The 20,705-nt window shown below is 43.7% G+C and overlaps 1 protein-coding gene across 4 annotated transcripts in view; it reads left to right on the plus strand.

Moving 5' to 3' along the window:
* LOC140719771 (adhesion G protein-coupled receptor B2-like) overlaps window positions 1-20,705 on the plus strand; it is a 1,068,758-nt gene that overhangs the window by 136,105 nt on the left and 911,948 nt on the right. The gene's annotated exons all lie outside the window — the stretch shown is intronic.

A 20,705-nucleotide genomic window follows, 5' to 3' on the forward strand; every position in this document is an offset into this window, starting at 1 on the left:
TTTTTGCAGCAATACATAGAGGTACTGACTAGAGAAGGGGCAGTGTTGGATCTCCTGTTAGGGAATGAGATAGGTCAGGTGACGGACGTATGTGTTGGGGAGCACTTCGGGTCCAGTGATCACAATACCATTAGTTTCAATATAATTATGGAGAAGGATAGGACTGGACCCAGGGTTGAGATTTTTGATTGGAGAAAGGCTAACTTTGAGGAGATGCGAAAGGATTTAGAAGGAGTGGATTGGGACAATTTGTTTTATGGGAAGGATGTAATAGAGAAATGGAGGTCATTTAAAGGTGAAATTTTGAGGGTACAGAATCTATATGTTCCTGTTAGATTGAAAGGAAAGGTTAAAAGTTTGAGAGCGCCATGGTTTTCAAAGGATATTGGAAACTTGGTTCGGAAAAAGAGGTAGATCTATAATAAATTTAGACAGCATGGAGTAAGTGAGGTGCTTGAGGAATATAAAGAATGGAAAAAGAATCGTAAGAAAGAAATTGGAAAAGCGAAAAGAAGATACGAGGTTGCTTTGGCAAGTAAGGTGAAAATAAGTCCAAAGGGTTTCTACAGTTATATTAATAGCAAAAGGATAGTGAGGGATAAAATTGGTCCCTTAGAGAATTAGAGTGAACAGCTATGTGTGGAGCTGAAAGAGATGGGGGAGATTTTGAACAATTTCTTTTCTTCAGTCCTCACTAAGGAGAAGGATTTTGAATTGTGTAAGGTGAGGGAAACAAGTAGGGCAGTTATGGAAACTATGACGATTAAAGAGGAGGAAGTACTGGCACTTTTAAGGAAAATAAAAGTGGATAAATCTCCGGGTCCTGACAGGATTTCTCTAGGACCTTGAGGGCCGTTGGTGTAGAAATAGCAGGGGCTCTGACAGAAATATTTCAAATGTCATTAGAAATGGGGATGGTGCCAGAGGATTGGCATATTGCTCATGTGGTTCCATTGTTTAAAAAGGATTCTAAGAGTAAACCTAGCAATTATAGGCCTGTCAGTTTGACATCAGTGGTGGGTAAATTAATGGAAAGTATTCTTAGAGATGGTATATATAATTAGCTGGATAGACAGGGTCTGATTAGGAATAGTCAGCATGGATTTGTACGTGGAAGGTCATGTTTGACAAATCTTATTGAATTTTTTGAAGAGGTTACGAGGAAAGTTGACGAGGATAAAGAAGTGGATGTTGTCTATATGGACTTCAGTAAGGCCTTTGACAAGGTTCCACACGGAAGGTTAGTTAGGAAGGATCAATTGTTAGGTATTACCGTAATATTGAGGTAGTAAAATGAATTCAACAGTGGGTGGATGGGAGTTGCGAGAGAGTAGTGGTGGATAACTGTTTGTCAGGTTGGAGGCCGATGACTAGTGGTGTGCCTGAGGGATCTGTATTGGGTCCAATGTCGTTTGTCATATACATTAACGATCCGGATGATGGGGTGGTAAATTGGATTAGTAAGTATGCAGATGATACTAAGGTAGGTGGCATTGTGGATAATGAAGTAGGGTTTCAAAGCTTGCGGAAAGATTTAGGCCAATTAGAAGAGTGGGCTGAACAATGGCAGATGGAGTTTAATGCTGATGTGTGAGGTGCTACATTTTGGTAGGAATAATCCAAATAGGACATACATGGTAAATGGTAGGGCATTGAAGAATGCAGTAGAACAGGGTGATCTAGGAATAATGGTGCATAGTTCCCTGAAGGTGGAGTCTCAGGTGGATAGGGTGGTGAAGAAAGCTTTTGGTATGTTGGCCTTTATAAATCAGAGCATTGAGTATAGGAGTTGGGATGTAATGTTAAAATTGTACAAGGCATTGGTAAGGCCGAATTTGGAGTATTGTGTACAGTTCTGGTCACCGAATTATAGGAAAGGTATCAACAAAATAGAGAGAGTACAGAGAAGATTTACTAGAATGTTACCTGGGTTTCAGCACCTAAGTTACAGGGAAAGGCTGAACAAGTTAGGTCTTTATTCTTTGGAGCATAGAAGGTTGAGGGGGGACTTGATAGAGTATTTAAAATAATGAGGGGGATAGATCGAGTTGACGTGGATAGGCTTTTTCTGTTGAGAGTAGAGGAGATTCAAACAAGAGAACATGATTTGAGAGTTAGGGGCAAAAGTTTAAGGGTAACACGAGGGGGATTTTTTTACTCAGAGAGTGGTAGCTGTGTGGAATGTGTTTCCAGTAGAAGTGGTAGAGGCAGGTTCGGTATTGTCATTTAAAGTAAAATTGGATAGGTATATGGACAGGAAAGGAATGGAGGGTTATGGGCTGAGTGCGGGCCAGTGGGACTAGGTGAGTGTAAGTGTTGGCACGGATTAGAAGGGCCGAGATGGCCTGTTTCCGTACTGTAATTGTTATATGGTTATATGGTCCTCCACAGTGAAGGCTAATGCAAAATACATATTTAGTTCATCAGCCATCTCCTTGACCCCTTTTATTATTTCTCCAGCCTCATTTTCTAGTGGTCCTATACCCACTCTCATTTTTATTGTTTTTTTTTATTTTTTACATGAAAAAGCTTTTACTATGGACTTTGATATTGTTTACGAGCTTGCTTTTATATTTCATCTTTTCCTTCCTAATAAGCATTTTAGTTGCTCTCTATCTTTTAAAAAGCTTTCCAGTCCTCTGTCTTCCCATTAACTTTTGCTTTGTCGTATGCCCTCTCTTTTGCTTATACTTCAGCTCTGACTTCCAGTGTCAGCCATGGTTGTACTATTTTGCCATTTGAGTATTTCTTCATTTTTGGAATACACATGTCCTGCACCTTCCTCATTTTTCCCAGAAACTCAAGCCATCCCTGCTCAGCTGTTTTCCCTGCCAGCATCTCCTTCCAATTTACTTTGGCCAACTCCTCACTCATACCACTAAAATTTCCTTTACTTTACTGAAATAATGCTACATCAGACTTTACTTACTCTGTGGCAAATTGACTTTATTGAATTGAATTGATTTTATTTCTTATACCCTTCACATACATGAGGAGTAGAAGTCTTTACATTATTTCTCTGTTTAAATGCGCAATGTGTATTCATAGTAATTTATAATAATATATAGTAAATAGAAAAGTCAATGTAAAATAGAGTACACTCAAATCAGCGTGAGTTAATCAGTCTGATGACCTGGTGGAAGAAGCTGTCCTGGAGACTGTTGGTCCTGGATTTTATGCTGCGGTACCGTTTCCTGGATGGTAGCAGCTGGAATAGATTGTGGTTGCGGTGACTCAAGTCCCCAATGATCCTACGGGCCCTTTTTACACACCTGTCCTTGTAAATGTCCTGAAACATGGGAAGTTCACAACTATAGATATGCTGAGCTGTCTGCACCACTCTCTGTAGAGTCCTGCGATTAAGGAAGATACAGTTCCCATAACATGCAGTGATGCAGCCAGTCAGGATGTTCTCAACTGTTCCCCATAGAAACTCTTAGGATTTGGGGGCCCATACCAAATTTCCTCATCCATCTGAGGTGCAAGAGGCACTGTTGTGCCTTTTTCACCACACAGCTGCTGTGTACAGACCACGTGAGCTCCTTGGTGATGTGGATGCCAAGGAACTTAAAGCTGTTTACCCTCTCAACCCCAGATACACTGATGTCTAAAGGGGTTAGTCCGTCTCCATTCCTCCTGTAATCCACAACCAGCTCCTTTGTTTTTGCGACATTGAGGGAAAGGTTGTTTTCTTGACTCTACTGTGTCAGAGAGATTACTTCTTCCTTGTAGGCCACCTTCTTATTGTTTGAGATAAGGCCAATCGATGTAGTGTTGTCAGAAAACTTAATTAGCAAATTAGAACCGTGGGTGGCAACACAGTCATAGGTATACAGGGAGTAAAGGAGGGGACTTAGTACACAGCCCTGCAGGGCTCTTGCAGCAATCTGACAGGAAGTCCAGGATCCAGCTGCACAGGGCAGGGTCAAGGTCAAGGTCTCCGAGCTTCTTGTCATGCATGGATTGAACTATGGTGTTGAATGCTGAACTGTAGTCCAAGAACAGTATTCTCACATAAGCATCCTTCTTCTCCAGATATGTAAGGACAGTATGGAGAGCAGTGGCTATTCATTCTTTCAATTGGTTGTGTCGGTAGGCAAACTGTAGGGGTCTATTTTGGGTGGATGCAAGATGTAATCCTCCACCAGCCTTTCAAAGCATTTGCTTATTATTGAGGCAAGTGTGACAAGGCGCCAATCATTCAGGCATATTTTCTTGTTCTTTTTTGGTACAGGGATAATGGTGGATAATTTGAAGCAGGAGAGGGAGAGATTAAAAATGTCAGTAAACAACCCTGCCAGTTGTGCTGTGCACATCCTGAATACTTGCTCTAGGATGCCGTCCAGTCCCACAGCCTTGCGACCGTCCACTCGTTGGACTCCCTAATCACTTCTGGTTCTTTACATAATACCCAATCCAGTGCAGCTGATTCCCTAATAGCAAACTGCTCGAAAAAGCCATCTTGTAGGCATACATCAGACTCACTCATTTGGGATCCACTGCCTACCTGATTTTCCCAATCAAGTTGCATGTCGATACTCCTCATGACTATCATAATATTACCCTTTTGACACATCTTTTCTTTTCTTGTTCTAATCTGTGGTCCACATTCCAGCTACTATTGGGAGGCCTGTATATAACTGCCATCAGGGTCCTTTTACCCTTGCAGTTTCTTAACTCCCTTAAGTCCTTTCAATGACCACTGTTTGCCTTCTATGAGCAAGCCAGTTATGAGCTCCGACTTCAAATGGCCAATTCACTATTGATCCCATGCATCTTAATCTTCTGGATGAGCCTCCCATGTTGGACCTTGTCAAATAGCTTACTAAAATCTACGTAGACTACATCGATAGCTCTGCCTTTATCAATCACCTTCATCAAAAAACACAATCAAATTACAAAGACACAACTTACCCAAAAATCCAAAACAAAGCAATGCTTGCTCTCTGATTAATTCATGGTTTTCCAAATGCTCATAAATCCTATCCTAAGTATCCTCTCCAATAACTTCCTCCCACTGACGTGAGGCTCTGTAGTTTTTTGGATTACCCCTCGTTCTCTTCTTGATCAATGGAACAACATTAGTTACTCGCCAGTCCTCTGGGACCTTTCCTGTGGCTATAAAGGATATAAAGATATTTGTCATGGACACAGCAATTTCTTCACTTCCTTCCCAGGGCATGATGGATATATCCCATCACTCCCTGGGGTCTTATCCACCTTAATGTTCTTCAAGAGAGACAACACTACCTCTTCCTTTACTTTGAAATGCCCTAGCATTTAAATGCTCTCAGCACTGATCTCTCCATCCTCCATGTTAGACCATAACATGGCGAATGTAATGTTGGCATTCATTTCTAGAGGAACAGAGTATAGGAGCAGGGATGTGATGTTGAGGCTCTATAAGACACTGGTAAGACCTCACTTGGAATACTGTGTGCAGTTTTGGGCTCCTTATTTATGAAAGGATGTACTGACATTGGAGAGGGTTCGGAGAAGGTTCACTAGAATGATTCTGGGAATGAGAGGGTTAACATATGAGGAATGTTTGACCGCTCTTGGACTGTACTCCTTGGAGTTTAGAAGAATGAGGGGGGACCTCATGGAAACATTTCAAATGTTGAAAGGCATGGACAGGGTGGATGCGGCAAAGTTGTTTCCCATGGTGGGGGAGTCTAGTACGAGAGGACATGACTTGAGGATTGCAGGGCGCCCATTCAGAACAGAGATGCGAAAAAAAATTTTTAGCCAGAGGGTGGTGAATCTATGGAATTTGTTGCCACAGGCGGCAGTGGAGGCCAAGTCATTGGGTGTATTTAAGGCAGAGATTGATAGGTATCTGAGTAGTCAGAGCATCAAAGGTTATGGTGAGAAAGCGGGGGAATGGGACTAAAGGGGAGATTGGATCAGCTCATGATGAAATGGCGGAGCAGACTCGATGTGCCGAATGGCCGACTTCTGCTCCTTTGTCTTATGGTCTAATGGTCATAAGACATAGGCCATTCAACCCAACAAGTCTACTCTGCTAATCCATCATGGCTGATTCAGGATCCCACTCAACCCCATACACCTGCCTTCTCATCATATCCTTTGATGCCCTGACTGATCAGGAAACGATCAACTTCCACCTTAAGTATACCCATGGACGTGTAATTGATCTCCATCACAGTCTGTGGCAGAGCATTCCACAGATTCACTACTCTCTGGATAAAAAGATCCTCCTTAACTCTGTTCCAAAAGATCGCCCCTCAATTTTGAGGCCTTGCTCTCTAGTTCTGGATACCCCCACCAAAGGAAACATCCTCTCCACATCCACCCTATCTTGACCTTTCAACATTTGGTATGTTTCAATGAGATCTCCATGCATTCTTCTAAATTCCAATGAGCACAGGCCTAAAGCTGCCAAATGGTCCTCATGCATTAACCCCTTCATTGCCAGAATCATCTTTGTGAACCTCCTCTGTACTCTCTGCAATGACAACACATTCTTTCTGAGATATAGAGCCCAAAATTGTTGACAATACAATGCAGCCTGAGTAGTGTCTTAGAAAGTCTCAGCATTATCTCCTTCCTTTTATATTCTATTCCCTTTGAAATAAATGCAAACATTGCATTTGCCTTCTTTACCATAGACTCAAATCTGTAAGTTAAACTTCTGGGGATCTTGTGTAAGGACTCCCAAGTCCCTCTACATCTTTGATGTTTGAAACTTTAAAATAATAACCCATGCTATTTTTCCTTTTACCAAAATGCATTATCATACATTTCCCAACACTGTATTCCATCTGCTACTTTTTTGCAAATTCTTCCAATTTGTCTGAGTCCTACTGCAATCTCTTTGCTGCCTCAGCACTATCTACACTTCCACCTATCTTCGTATTATCTGCAAACTTTGCCACAAAACTGTCAATTCCATTATTTAAATCACTGACAAACAATACGAAAAGCACCGGCTCCAATACTGACCCCATGAGGAACAACACTGGTCTCTGGCAGCCAACCAGAAAAGGCCACTTTTATTCCCACTCACTGCCTGCTGCCTGTTAAGTATTCCTCGATCCATGTCAGAATCTTTCCTGTAATACTATAGGATTTTATCTTGTTAAGTTGCCTCAACTGTGGCGCCTTATCAAATGCCTTCCAAAAATCCAAGTAAATGGCAACCATTGCCTCTCCTTCATCTAGCCTGCTTGTTACTTCCTCAAAAAACTCTACCAAATTTGTCAGGCAAGGTTTCCCTTCACAGAAACCATGCTGTCTTTGACTTATTTTATTATTAGTCTCCAAGTTCCCCGAAACCTCAGCCTTAATAATAGACTCCAATGCTTTCCCAACCACTGAAGTCAGGCTAACTGGCCAATAATTTCCTTTCTTTTGCCTTCCTCCCTTTTCAAAGAGTGGAGTGACATTTACAATCTTCTAGTCCCCTGAGACCATGCTGGAATCAAGTGATTCTTGAAAGATCATGACCAATGCATCCGTTATCTCTTCAGCAACCTCTCAGGACTCTGGGATGTAGTCCATCTGGCCCAGGTAATTTACTTACTTACTTTACTTTATTGTCACCAAACAATTGATACTAAGAGCGTACAAACATTACAGTGATATTTGATTCTGCGCTTCGCACTCCCTGAAGTACAAATCAAAGTAAATATAATAAAAATTTAAATTATAAATCATAATTAGAAAATAGAAAAGGGAAAGTAAGGTATTACAAGTCAGGTCCGGATATTTGGAAGGTACGGCCCAGATCCAGGTCAGGATCTGTTCAGCAGTCTTATTACAGTTGGAAAGAAGCTGTTCCCAAATCTGGCCATATGAATCTTCAAGCTTCTGAACCTTCTCCCGGAAGGAAGAGGGACAAAAAGTGTGTTTGACTGGATGGGTCGGGTCCTTGATTATCCTGGCAGCACTGCTCCGACAGTGTGCGGTGTAAAGTGAGTCCAAGGTTGGAAGATTGGTTTGTGTGATGTGCTGGGCTATGTTCATGATCTTCTGCAGCTTCTTCCGGTCTTGGACAGGACAACTTCCATACCAGGTTGTGATGCACCCTAGAAGAATGCTTTCTATGGTGCATCTATAAAAATTAGTGAGGGTTTTAGGGGACAGGCCAAATTTCTTCAGCTTTCTCAGGAAGTAAAGGCGTTGGTCGGCCTTCTTGGCAGTGGACTCTGCTTGGTTAGACCAAGTCAGGTCATCTGTGGTATTCACCCTGAGGAACTTAAAGCTTTTGACCTGTTCCACCTGCGCACCACCGATGTAGATGGGGTCGTGCGGTCCACTACTCCTTCTGAAGTCAACAACCAATTCCTTTGTTTTGCTGACATTGAGGGATAAGTTATTGTCTTCGCACCATGCCACCAGGTTCTTAATTTCCTCTCTGTACTCAGATACCCAAGATACGGCCTACAATTGTGGTGTCATCAGCAAACTTATATATTGAACTCGATGGAAACTTGGCTGCACAATCATGGGTGTACAGTGAGTACAGCAGGGGGCTGAGTACACAGGTGCTCAGAGTGATTGTAGAGGAGAGCTTGTCCCCTATTTTTACAGCCTGGGTCCTGTCTATGAAGATCCAGCCTCAGATCTGAGTGCAAAGACCCAGGTTCTGGAGCTTAGGAATCAGTTTATTTGGAATGATGGTATTAAAGGCAGAGCTGTAGTCAATGAAAAGGAGCCTTATATATGCTTCTTTATTCTCCAGATGTTCTAAGGAGGAATGTAGAGCCAGAGAGATGGCATCTGCCGTTGATCTGTTGCTTTGGTAGGCGAATTGCAAAGCGTCGAGGTTGACCGATAGGTTATGGTTGATGTGTGCCATAACCAATCGCTCAAAGCACTTCATAGCAATTGATGTCAGAGCCACAGGTTGATAGTCTTTCAGGCATGCCACCTTGCTTTTCTTCAGCACCGGGATTATTGTTGCCTTCTTAAAACACGAGGGGATCTTAGGCTGAAGCAGGGAGCAGTTGAAGATGTCAGCAAACACTCCAGCTAGCTTGTTTGCACAGGCCCGGAAAACCCATCCCGGGATGCCATCTGGGCCCTTCAGGTTCCTTTGATTTATCTTCAGGAAGGCTCTTCTAACGTCTTCCTCAGTGACGATGAATCTCGATGCCACCAGGTCTGGTTCATCCTCTTCTGTTCAAATCTTGTGTAGAATACGTTCAGTACGTCAGGAAGAGAAGCACTACAGTTATTGATATTCCCAGCCTTTTCTTTGCACCCAGTGATCTCATTTAGACCCTGCCATAGTCTACTGGCATCCCTCTGGTTAGCCTGGGCTTTCAACTTGGTTCGATATTGCCTCTTGGCGCCCTTAATGGCTTTCTGGAGTTCACGCCTGGATTCCATGTAGTGACTGGTATCTCCGGACCTAAAACCCACAGCTCTAGCCTTCAAAAGGGACTGGACCTCATAATTCATCCAAGGCTTCTGGTTAGGGAATACCTGGATTGTCTTGTGAGACACACAGTCCTCTGTGCATTTCCAGATAAAGTCCATGACAGCTGAGGCATACTCATCGAGGTTAGCTGCCGAGTCCTTGAATACTAACCAGTCCACCCGAGGACTTCATCCGTTTCCTCTGTCCAACGTGACACCACTTTTGACACCGTGACCTCCCGCTTCAGTTTCTGTTTGCAAGCCGGGATGAGGAGTACAGCCTGATGGTCCGATTTTCCGAAGTGAGGTCATTGGACAGAACCGTAGGCTTTCTTAACTGCTGTGTAGCAGTGGTCAAGTATATTTGGGCCTCTAGTGGAGCATGAGACATGTTGGTATAACTTTGGCAGCACTTTTCTGAGGTTGGCCTGGTTAAAGTCCCCGGCTGTAATGAGCAAAGCCTCCGGATACCTGGTCTCAAGTTCACTGATGTTGGCATACAGTGTATTCACAGCACACTCTACGTCTGCCTGGGGGGGAATGTAGACCGCTGTCAGTATGACTGAGGCAAATTCCCGTGTCAGATAATAGGGATGTCACTTCACCGACAGATGTTCCAGGTCCGGACTGCTGGAGCTTGTCATTGCCACTGTGTCCAAGCACCACGCAGTGTTGATCAATAGGCAGACCCCACCTCCCTTCGTCTTGCCTGAGGACGCCTTGCGGTCCATCCGATGGATCGAAAATCCCTCTGCTCGGATGGCACAGTCGGGGGTGGCAGGGGAGAGCCAGGTCTCTGGAAACAGAATACACAGCAGTTCTGCATCTCCCTGCAGTAGGTGAGTCTCCCTTTAAGATCATCCACCTTGTTCTCTATGGCTTGCACATTAGCTAGTAGGATGGTGGGCAGAGGAACCCTAAAGCCCCTCCACTTCAATCTGACCAGCAGCCTAGCTCTATCCACCTTAAGACCGTTTTCCTTTGTAATAGCAATGGCACTCACTCCTGCTGTCTGACACTCATGGACCTCTGGCACACTGCTAGTGTCTTCCACAGTGAAGACAGATGCAAAGTACCCATTAAGTTCATCTGCCATTTTTTTGTTCCCCATTACTACCTCACCAGCAATAGTCCAATATCAACTCTCGCCTCCCTTTTATTCTATATATAATTGAAAAAACTTTTGGTATCCTGCTTTATATTATTGTCTAGTTTGCCCTCATATTTCATCTTTTCCCTTCATATAGCTTTTTTAGATGCCTTTTGTTGGATTTTAAAAGCTTCCTAATCATCCAACTTCCGACTCACTTTTGCTAACTTAATGGCCCTTTCCTTGCTTTTATGCAATCCTTAGTTTCCCTTGTCAGCCACGGTTGCCTATCGCTGCCATTTGAGAGCTTCTTCTGTGGGACTTACCTATCCCTGCAGCTTGTGAAGTATTCCCAGAAACTTCTGCCATCTCTGCTCTGCTGTCATCCCTGCCATTATCTTCCTCCAATCCACCTAGGCAAGTTTCTCTCTCGTGACTCTGTAATTCCCTTTATTCCATTGTGATTCTGATGCATCTGACTTATGCTTCTCCCTCCTAAATTGCAGTATGAATTCAATCATCTTATGATCACTGCCTTCTAATGGTTACTTTACATAAGCACCCTAATAACATCTGGGTTACTACATGACACCCAATCTAGGATAGCCTTTCCCCAAGTAGATGTAAGCATATGCTGCTCCTAAAAGCCATCTTGTTTGCATTCTTCTCCTTGATAAATTCTATTGTAAAGTACTCTTTAAGGACTTCACCCACATCCTTTGCATCCAAGCAAGTGTTCTCCTCATTATCCTTGAGTGTCCCACCTTTTCCCTCATTATCCTCTTGTTCATGATATTATGTATAGAATGCTTTGGGATTCTCTTTGATCCTACTTGCCATGGATTTTTCATGGCTTCTCCTGGATTTTCTAATACCCTTCTTGAGTTATTTTCCAGCTTCTTTATAATACTCAAGGGTTGTGTTTCATTCTATCTTCCTAAGCTTATGTATATACTTTTCCTTTTACTTCTTAAATAAATTCATCACCTTACTTAACATCCAAGGTTCTCATACCTTGCCATCCTTGTGCTTCCCTTTGACTTGTATTCTGTGCAGTTAGTCTTTAAACAGCCTCCACATGTCCGATGTGGACCTGTTCAAAAACAGCTGTTGCCTAGTTCTTCCTAGTTCCAGCCTAGTACTCTTGTAATTTGTCCTGCTCCGGTTCAATAGCCTTCAACAATTTCCATAATCCTTATCTATAGCTATTTTAAAACCTAAGGAGTTGTGGTCACTGTTACCTAACAGCCCAACAGCTGAAAGTTTGGTCACCTGGCCAGGTTTATTTACCCAACACCGGGTCCAGTAAAACTGCTCCTCTTGCGGAACTATGTGCATATTGATTTAAGAAACCCTCATGGACGCATATAACAAATTCTGCCCTATTTAATCCACTAGCACTCGGAAAGTTCCAGGTTATATTAGGGATTTTGATGTCCCCATGACAACAACACTGTTGTTTTTACACCTTTCCTTACTTTGCCTGCATATTTGTTCCTAAATGACTATTGGGAGGGTCGGTAGTATAATTCCTATAGAATATTGCACCCTTCTTATTTTTGTGTTCTACCCATATAGATGAGCTTAGAGAATAACTATAATAGTCTCCTGACTAGTATTTTAGTATTACAACTCCGCAGCCCCCTCCCACCACCTCATAGAAACAGAAATATAGAAAACCTACAGCACAATATAGACCCTTTGTCCCACAAAGCTGTGTTGAACATGTCCTTAGCTGAGAAATTACCTAGGGTTACCTATAGGCCTCTATTTTTCAGAGGTCCATACACCTGTCCAGGAGTCTCTTAAAAGACCCTATTGTCACCACTGTCGCCGGCAGCCTTTTCCACGCACTCACCACTCTGCATAAAAAACTTACCCCTCATATCTCCTTTGTACCTACTTCTAAGCACCTTAAAACTGTTCCCTCTTGTGCTAGCCATTTCCACCCTGGGAAAAAGCCTCTGACTATACACACGATCAATGCCTCTCATCATCTTATACACCTCTATCAGGTCACCTCTCATCCTCCGTCACTTCAAGGAGAAAAGGCCGAGTTCATTCAACCTATTCTCATAAGGCATGCTCCCCAATCCAGGCAACAACCTTGTAAATTTCTACTGCACTCTTTCTATGACTTCCACATCCTTCCTGTAGTGAGGTGACCAGAATTGAGCACAGTACTCCAAGTGGGGTCTGACCAGGGTCCTATACAGCTGCAACATTACCTCTTGGCTCCTAAACTCAAAATCAAGATTGATTAAGGCCAATGCTTTCTTAACTGCAGAGTCATCCTGTGCAACAGCCTTGAGGGTCCTATGGACTCGGACCCCAAGATCCCTCTGATCCTCCACACTGGCAGGAGTCTTGCCATTTATACTATATTCTGTCATCATATTTGACTGATCAGAATGAACCACCTCACACTTATCTGGGTTGAACTCCATCTGCCACTTCTCAGCCCAGTTTTGCATCCTATCAATGTCCCGCTGTAACCTCTGACAGCCCTCCACACTATCCACAACACCTCCAACCTTTGTGTCATCATCAAATTTACTAACCCATCCTCTACTTCTTCTTCCAGGTTATTTATAAAAATAACGAAGAGTAGGGGTCCCAGAACAGATCCCTGAGCATTCCACTGGTGACTGACCTCCATGCAGAATATGACCTGTCTACAACCACACTTTGCCTTCTGTGGGCAAGCCAGTTCTGGATCCACAAAGTAATTTTCCTCTGGATCCCATGCCTCCTTACTAAGCCTTGCGTGGGGTACCTTGTCAAATGCCTTGCTGAAATCCATATACACTACATCTATTGCTCTACCATAATCAATTTGTTTAGTCACATCCTCAAAAAATTCAATCAGGCTGGTAAGGCAAGACCTGCCTTTCACAAAGCCATGCTGACTATTTCTAATCATATTATGCCTCTTCAGATGTTCATAAATCCTGCCTCTCAGGATCTTCTCCATCAATTTACCAACCAGCTGTCTCCCTCAACACACACGAAATGCTGGTGGAACACAGCAGGTCAGGCAGCATCTATAGGGAGAAGCGCTGTCGACGTTTTGGGCCGAGACCCTTTGTCAGTCCTGACAAAGGGTCTCGGCCCGAAACGTCGACAGCGCTTCTCCCTATAGATGCTGCCTGACCTGCTGCGTTCCACCAGCATTTTGTGTGTGTTGCTTGAATTTCCAGCATCTGCAAATTTCCCCATGTCTGTCTTCCTCTCTCTGTTTTCTAAAACCTTTCCAATTCAACAACTTCCCAATGTAGTTTGTTTTATTATATGACCTCTCTTTGGCTTTTATGTTGGCTTTGATTTCTCTTATCAGCTATAGTTGAGTCATTCTGCCTTTAGGATATTTCTTCTTTGGGATGTATCTATCATGCACTTTCTGAATTACTCCCAGAAATCCAGCCCTTACTGCTCTGCTATCATCCCTCTTAATGTTCCCTTCCAATCAATTTTGGCTGGCTCCTCTCTCGTGCCTCTATAATTTCCTTTATGCCACTATAATACTGATACATCTGATACTTCACCTTCTCAAGTGCCACTATAAAGTCCCACTACTTTTTAGAAGTTTGCAAAGGCTCAGCATGTCATCTAAAACTTTGACAAACTTCTATAGGTGTGTGGTGGATATTATACTAACTGGTTGCATCATGGCGTGGTATAGAAATATTAATGTCCTTGAACAAAAAATCCTACAAAAAGCAGTGAATATAGCCCATTCAGTCATGGGTAAAGCCCTTCCCACCAGTGCGCACATCTGCACGGAGTACTGTCGAAGGAAGCAGTATCCATCATCAAGGACCCCCACCATCCACACTCTCTTCTCACTGCTGCCACTAGGAAAGAGGTAGTGGAGCGTCAGGAGCCACAACAACAGGTTCAGGGACAGTAATTACCCCTTAATCATCAGGCTCTTGAACCAGAGGGAACTTCACTCACCCCAATACTGAACTGTACCCACAACCTGTGAGTCTCATGTTCTCAAATATTTATTGCATATTTATTTATTTATTTTTCTTTTTGTATTCACACAGTTTGTTGTCTTTGTGGAATGGTTATTTGCCTATCTTGTGTGCAGCTTTTCATTGATTCAATTGTGTTTCCTTGTACTTACTGTTAATGTCTGCATGAAAATGATTTTCAAAGTAATATATGGTGACAAATATGTATAGTACTTTGACAATAAATTTATTTGAACTTTGAACTTTGTGCACAAGTAAATAAAATGTGATTGAGAAATGAATGCATGTTTTCAGAGTCCAGTTAATCGCTGTCTGTATGGAGTTTCTACATCTCCCCATGACTGCAAGGGTTTCCTCTGGGTGCTCCCATAGCTCAAAGATGTTGGTTAGTAGGGTAATTAGTCATTGCTAATTGTCCTGTGATCAGACTAGGGTGAAATAGATGGGTTGCTGTGCGGCGTGGGCTGGTAGGGGTTGTTCATTGCTATGTCTTTAAATTAATAAATAGAAATAAATATTGCATGGTATGCTTATCTAGAAGGTTAGGTCCCATGGATCCATGGAGAACTAGTGGATTCCAAATTGGCTCAGACGTTGGAAGCAGAGGATAGTGGTTGTAATTTGTTTCTCAGAATGGAGTTCAGTAACTAGTGGTGTTCCACAGGGTTTGCTGTTCAGACCCATGAAGTTCATTGTTTATGTAAATGATTGGAGATGAATGCAGAACACTTGGTCAGCAAGTTTGAGGATGATGTGAAATTAGGAGGTGTTAATAGCTCTGGTCTTCTACCTGCTCTGAATCTCTTTATTGCTAATTGCCGATGGGACATCAACCGTCTCGACTTCAACACACCCTGTTCCAATTCCAACCTCACTCCTTCCGAACGGTCTACTCTCCGCTCCCTCCGCACCAATCCCAACCTCACTATAGAACCCACTGATAAGGGGGGAGCTGTTGTTGTCTGGTGTACTGACCTCTACCTGGCCGAGGCACAATGACAACTCTGTGATATTTCCTCTTATTTACCCCTTGATCATGACCCCACTAAGGAGCACCAGGCCACTGTCCCCTATACCATCACCAACCTTATCAGCTCTGGAGATCTCCCATCCACTGCCACCAACCTCATAGTTCCCACACCCCACACTTCCCGTTTCTACCTTACCCAAGATCCACAAACTTGCCTGTCCAGGTAGACCCATTGTCTCAGCTTACTCCTGCCCCACCGAACTCATTTCTGCATACCTTGACACTGTTTTATCCCCCTTTGTTCAAACTCTTCCCACCTATGTTCATGACACTTCTCACACTTTGAATTTTTTCAATGATTTTAAGTTCCCTGGCCCCCACTGCCTTATTTTCACCATGGACGTCAAGTCCCTATATACCTCCATCCCCCATCAGGAAGGTCTCAAAGCTCTTCACTTCTTTTTGGATTCCAGACCTAACCAATTCCCCTCTACCACAACTCTCCTCCGTCTAACGGAATTAGTTCTTACTCTCAATAATTTCTCCTTTGGCTCCTCCCACTTCCTCCAAACCAAAGGTGTAGCCATGGGCACCCGCATGGGTCCCAGTTATGCCTGCCTTTTTGTTGGCTTTGTGGAACAGTCCGTGTTCCAAGTCTATACGGGTAACCGTGCCCCCTTTTCCTTCGCTACATCAACGACTGCATTGGCACTGTCTCCTGCATGCATGCTGAGCTCGTTGACTTCATTAACTTTGCCTCCAACTTTCACCCTGCCCTCAAATTTACCTAGTCCATTTCCGACACCTCCCTCCCCTTTCTTGATCTTTCTGTCTCCATCTCTGGAGACAGCTTATCTACTGATATCTACTATAAGCCTACAGACTCTCACAGCTACCTGGACTATTCCTCTTCCCACCCTGTCTCTCGCAAAAATGCTATCCCCTTCTCATAATTCCTCTGTCTCCACCGCATCTGCTCTCAGGATGAGGCTTTTCATTCCAGGATGAAGGAGATGTCTTCCTTTTTCAAGCAAAGGGGCTTCCCTTCTTCCACCATCAACTCTGCTCTCAAACGTATCTCTCCCAGTTCCTGCATATCTGCCCTCAACCCATCCACCCATCCACCCGCCACCCGCCACTCGGAATAGGGTTCCCCTTGTCCTCACCTACCACCCCACCAGCCTCCAGGTTCAACGTGTAATTCTCTGTAACTTCCGCCACCTCCAAAGGGATCTCACTACCAAGCACATCTTTCCCTCCCCCCCTTTCTGCTTTCCGCAGGGATCGCTCCCTACGCTACTCCCTTGTCCACTCGTTCCCCCCATCCCTTCCCACCGATCTCCCACCTGGCACTTATCCTTGTAAACGGAACAAGTGCTACACCTGCCCTTACACTTCCTCCCTCACCACCGTTCAGGGCTCCAGACAGTCTTCCAGGTGAAGCGGCACTTCACCTGTGAGTCAGCTGGTGTGGCATACTGCATCCAGTGCTCCCGGTGTGGCCTTTTATATATTGGTGAGACGCGACGCTGACTGGGAGACCGTTTCACTGAACAATAATCTCGGTCCGCCAGAGAAAGCAGGATCTCCCAGTGGCCACACATTTTAATTCCACATCCCATTCCCATTCTGAGATGTCAATCCATGTCCTCCTCTACTGTCAAGACGAAGCCACACTCAGGTTGGAGGAACAACACCTTATATACCGGCTGGGTAGCCTCCAACCTGATGGCATGAACATTGACTTCTCTAACTTCCGTTAATGCCCCTCCTCCCCTTCTTACCCATCCCTGACATATTTAGTTGTTTGTTTTTTCCTCTCTCTCTGGCCATCACTCTGCCTGTTCTCCATCTCCCTCTGGTGCATCCCCCTCCCCCTTTCTTTCTCCCTAGGCCTCCTGTCCCATGATCCTTTCCCTTCTCCAGCTCTGTATCACTTTTGCCAATCACCTTTCCAGCTCTTAGCTTCATCCCACCCCCTCGGGTCTTCTCCTATCATTTCGCATTTCCCCCGCCCCCCCACTACTTTCAAATCTCTTAGTATCTTTTCTTTCAGTTAGTCCTGACGAAGGGTCTGAAACGTCAACAGCGCTTCTCCCTATAGATGCTGCCTGGCCTGCTGTGTTCCACCAGTGTTTTGTGTGAGGTGTTAATAGTAGAAGGTTATCATATACAGTATTCCAGGAGACCTAGATCATTTAGGAAAGAGGGCTGAAAAGTATCAATCTGATTTCATTATGGTACAATAATAGTAGGGGGGTTGTGATGGGTGATTTTAACTTTCCTAAAATTGACTGGCATCTCCTAAATGGGGAGAAGTTTGTTAGGTATGTTCAGGAAGGTTACCTAATGGAATATGTTGATAAGCTAACTAGAGGAGAGGCTGTACTTGATCTGGTTTTGGGAAATGAACCTAGTCAGCTGTCAGATCTCTCGAAGGCAGAGCATTTCGGAGGTAGTGATCACAACTCTATCTCCTTTACCATAGTGCTGGAGAGGCATAGGAGCAGACAATTTTGGAAATCTTTTAATTGGGGTATGGAGAAATATGATGCTATTAGGCAGAAATTTGTGAGCATAAATTGGGTATAGATGTTCTCAGGGAAATGCACGGATGAAATGTGGCAAATATTCAGGGAACATTTGCATGGTGTTCTGCATTGGTATGCTTCAATGTGGCAGGGAAAGGATGGCAGGGTAAAAGAAACATGGTGTACAAAGGATGTACAATATCTAGTTAAGAAGAAAAGCTTACGAAAGGTTCAAGAAACTAGGTACTGTTAGAGCTTGAGAAAATTACAAGGTTGCCAGGAAGGAAATATAGAAATATAGAAAATCTACAGCAATATACAGGCCCTTCGGCCCACAAAGCTATGCCGAACACATCCTTACCTTAGAAATTACCTAGGGTTACCCATAGCCTTCTATTTTTCTAAGCTCCATGTCCCTATCCAAGAGTCTCTTAAAAGACCCTATCGTATCCGCCTCCATGCTGGCAGCTGGCAGCCCATTCCACGCACTCACCACTCTCTCAATAAAAAATACACCTGACATCTCCTCTGTACCTACTTCCAAGCACCTTAAAAATGTGCCCTCTCGTGCTAGCCATTTCAGCCCTGGGAAAAAACCTCTGACTAGCCACATGATCAATGCCTCTCATCATCATATACACCTCTATCTGGTCACCTCTCATCCTCCGTCGCTCCAAGAAGAAAAGGCCAAGTTCACACAGCCTGTTCTCATAAGGCATGCTCCCCAATCCAGCCAGCATCCTTGTAAATCTCCTCCCTACCCTTTCGATAGTTTCCACATCCTTCCTGTAGTCAGGCAACCAGAATTGAGCAGAGTACTCCAAGTGGGGTCTGAACAGGGTCCTATATAGCTGCAATATTACCTCTCGGCTCCTAAACTCAATCCCATGATTGATGAAGGCCAATGCACTGTATGCCATCTTAACCACAGAAACAACCTGCGCAGCAGCTTTGACTGTCCTATGGACTCGGACCCCAAGATCCCTCTGATCCTGCATACTGACAAGAGACTTACCCTTAACACTATATTCTGCCATCATATTTGACCTACCAAAATGAACCACTTCACACTATTCTGGGTTGAATTCCATCTGCCACTTCTCAGCCCAGTTTTACATCCTATCAATGTCTCACTGTAACCTCTGACAGCCCTCCACGCCATCCACAACACTCCCAATCTTTCTGTTATTAGCAAATTAAGTAACCCATCCCTCCACTTCCTCATCCTACAAAGAGTAGGGCTCCCAGAACAGATCCCTGAGGCACACCACTGGTCACCAACCTCCATGTAGAATATGACCTGTCTACAACCACTCATTGCCTTCTGTGGGCAATCCTGTTATAGATCCACAAAGCAATGTCCCCTTGGATCCCATGCCTGCTTACTTTCTCAATAAGCCTTGCATGGTGTACCTTCTCAAATGCCTTGCTGACATCTATATACACTACATCTACTGCTCTACCTTCATCAATGTGTTTAGTCACATGCTCAAAAAATTCAATCAGGCTCATAAGGCACAACCTGCCTTTCACAAAGCCATGCTGACTATTCCTAATCATATTTTGCCTCTCCAAATATTCATAAATCCTGCTTCTCAGTATCTTCTCCATCTCAACATACCAACCACTAAAGTAAGACTCACTGGTCTATAATTTCCTGGGCTATCTCTACTCTATTTCTTAAATAATGGAACAAAATCCGCAACCCTCCAATCCTCTGGAACCTCTCCGGTACCCATTGATGATGTAAAGATCATCGCCAGAGGTTCAGCAATCTGCTCCTTCACCTCCCACAGTAGCCTGGGGTACATCTGGTCTAGTCCTGGTGACTTATCCAACTTGATGCTTTCCAAAAGCTCCAACACATCCTCTTTCTTAATGTCTACATACTCAAGCTTTTCAGTACACTGTAAGTCATCCCTACAATCGCCAAGGTCTTTTTCCATAGTAAATATTGAAGCAAAGTATTTATTAAGTACTTCTGCTATCTCCTCCAGTTCCATACATACTTTTCTACTGCCACACTTGATTGGTCTTATTCTTTCACATCTTACCCTCTTGTTCTTCACATACTTGTAGAATGCCTTGGGGTTTTCCTTAATCCTGTCCATCAAGGCCTTCTCATGGCCCCTTCTGGCTCTCCTAATTTCATTCTTAAGCTCCTTCCTTCTAGCCTTATAATCTCCTAGATCTCTATCATTACCTAGTTTTTTAAACCTTTCGTAAACTTTTCTTCTTGACTAAATTTACAACATCATTTGTACACGACAGTTCCTGTACCCTACCATCCTTTCTGTGTCATTGGAACACATCTATGCAGACTCCGTGCAAATATCCCCTGAACATTTGCCGCATTTCTTCCATGCATTTCCCTGAGAATATCTGTTCCCAATTTATGCTTCCAAGTTCCTGCCTGATAGCTTCATATTTCCTCTTACTCCAATTAAACTCTTGTCTGTTCCTATCCCTCTCCAGTGCTATGGTAGAATTATGATCAATATCTCCAAAATGCTCTCCCACTGAGAGATCTGACACATGACCAATTTCATTTCCCAATACCAGATCAAGTACAGCCTCTCATCTTGTAGGAGCTTAAGAATGAAATTAGGAGAGTTAGAAGAGGCCCTGAGAAGGCTTTGGTGAGCATGATTAAGGAAAACCCATGGAATTCTACAAGAATGTGAAGAGCAAGATGATGAGCCGTGTGAGAATAGGACCAATGAGGTGTGATAGTGAAAACGTGCGCA

Source organism: Hemitrygon akajei, chromosome 32, assembly GCF_048418815.1.
Source record: "Hemitrygon akajei chromosome 32, sHemAka1.3, whole genome shotgun sequence".
Classification (NCBI taxonomy): Eukaryota; Metazoa; Chordata; class Chondrichthyes; order Myliobatiformes; family Dasyatidae; genus Hemitrygon; species Hemitrygon akajei.